A 2,591-nucleotide genomic window follows, 5' to 3' on the forward strand; every position below is an offset into this window, starting at 1 on the left:
ACTTGATGATCGAATTAGGAATTAGTTTAGAAGTAATGAGAGGAGAACTAAGAATCAAATTATGCCCCTTACGGGCAGTCAACGGGAAAAAAACCCCCCCCCAAAAAAAAAAAAACAAAAACCAAAAACCAAACAAAACCTAACGCCTTTTCCCAGGAATGAAGGTTTAAATTGCTTTGCTGGGAAATGAAATGCTGAGTGCAGGCCAGCGCTCAGGCTTAGCCTTAGCCAGAGATGGCTCAGGGAGCTCTGAAAGCACAGGACTGCCTTAGCCCCTGCCAGGACTGTGTTTGCTCCTGCGGAGGAGCCGGAGGTTGCTGAGCACCACAAGGACCTGGGCTGGAGCTCAGACAAGTGCCCTCCTCACCACAACAGAGCAGGGACAAGCGCTCTCCTTCGGCTGCAACAAGCCAAAGAGCGCTGTCTAGGGGACACAAAGGCATTTTAGCCATTTCATGGCAATAAAAAAGAAGGAGCAAATATCCCCACGACACTTGGAGGAAAGGGAGATGAGGCACCGACCACCTGGCAGCAGCATGGGGAAGCTGTAAGCTTTTCCCTGGAGACAGGACAGTGATGGCCACAGGCTGGCATGGTTTACGGGCACTGGGATCTCCCACAGAGCACTGACCTGGTTTACAGTCCTCCTGTAAACAGGCAGCTCTTCTGTGACCCAGCCTTACCAGGAACTTGATCTTTGTTCTTTCAGGAACCATGCTCAGATGAACAGACCCACCCCAGAAGCAAACACACCGGCCTGGGGCTGGGTTGTGATATCCCCACTGAGCAGTGCTCCTCCTCTCCCTGTTCTCTGGTTATTTCTAGTTCCCCTCCCCAGTCTTGTTTCCTCCTTACGGATGCAGCCGGGGAGGATGGCTCCTGCCTGTGCTGCCCACCAGGATTACTGCTGCCCTCCCACCAGCGAGGCAGGATGTGGCTGGTCCTTCATTCCTGTGACCACTATAGGATGCTATAAAATATGTCATTGACCGCATGGAAAAGAAGTTGTTGTATCTTATTTTCTATTTGGCATCACGTCAATCGATCCTAAAGTGTCTGATCATGATGGAGAAAGATGCAAGAGGCAGACCAGGTGCTGGCAGGGTGCAAAACGAGGCAAGAAAACCAGAAAACCAGGCAAATAGCATTGGTGACTGCAGGGAGCTGCTCGTCTCCGCGTTAGCCTAACTGGGAAGGATGATGTGATTGCAGTGGTGCGGGTCCCGCTTGGCTCCCTGTGCTTTGCCAGCGCAGCGGCTGAGGGCTGGGGGGGCTGCACGGAGGGGAGGGGGGATAGTGGTGAGCTGCATCTTCAGCAAAAAGACACACAACTCCTATCCACTGGCTGCTCAGAAAAATCAAACCCTCCACGGGTTTTGAACGCCTCCCCAGCTCGCAGGGAGCGTGAAGCCAGAGGAGACAACCTCACTAGATGTCAGCAGAGCCACGCTCCCGGCGATCCCTCTCCCAGCCTTTGGCTGATCCCGCCTGTCCCGGCTGGGATCCCACAGACGGAGTCCGGATCTCCGCTCAGGAGCTCGGCGGTGGACGGGCCCCGCTTCCAGCCCGCGCTGCGGCAGACGTGACCATCTATGGTAGCGGAGCAGAGGGCAGGAAGCAGTGGTAAAGTCAGCCGACCTCGTTGAGTTTTCTCCTCCTTCCCATCCTGTCCACGTGTCCCAGCCCTCGCCGGGACGGACGCTCTGTCTGTTTGTCTGCACAGACCCCTGGCTCCCAGGACAGCTTCAACTCCCTCCCCAGGGGTGCTGGCACCCAAAAATGCAGAGCAAAGGTCCAGGGCCTCACAGCAGGCAAGGACAACTGCTGCCCTTTCTTTAATCGTGGCAGCAAACACTTCTTTGGAGCAAACCCTGCCCTAATGGTAAAAGCAGACAGTGGAGCCTTCTGTGGGAACAATCCCGTCTGGACTACAGGAACCTCTTCCTGACTGCAAGTTATTTTTCCCTCAACCGTCCTGTCCAGCAACAAAGCTGGGACAACAATATTTATCCACCCTCTGCCAAGTGCTTTGAGACCCTCGGATCAAAGAGGGTCTGTGAGCACAAGGCTCCAAAGTGCTCCGTACCGGGGGAAGCACGGGAGCCTCGTAGGAGTTGTTTGATGTTTGGGATGAGCCAGCACACACTAAAAGTAAAACCGTCTTTGCCGCACAGAGCCAGCAGTGACAACCACAGAGCACCAGGGGTCCAGAGCCCCCCAGGACTTAGCCTATGTGAGGGTGTAGCTCTTTCGATCGTCAGCAGTTACCCAGCGGCACCTTTCTCCCATCTCGCACCCACTACATGCAGCTCGCAGGGGCCTTGACCTCAGCCCCCCCCGACGCAGCCAGATGCAATTCCGAAGGACCTGATGTCTCCCTTCCACCTCCTCCTAGCCCCAGCCCGGGCCATCCCGCTCCCCAGCCAAGTTCTGCCCCCGCAAGGCCACGACGATCCCCTTCCCCAAGGGGGGGCTCATTCCATCTAGCCCCCACCCTGGGGGCCCAGAGTGCATCCCCCAGCCACATCTCTAGGGCCCCAACCTCCAGCCTAACCCCTCTCCCAGGGGTGCCCGCCCCCTCCCAGCACCCC

This window comes from Charadrius vociferus, unplaced genomic scaffold (assembly GCF_000708025.1).
Source record: "Charadrius vociferus isolate BGI_N301 unplaced genomic scaffold, ASM70802v2 scaffold783, whole genome shotgun sequence".
Classification (NCBI taxonomy): Eukaryota; Metazoa; Chordata; class Aves; order Charadriiformes; family Charadriidae; genus Charadrius; species Charadrius vociferus.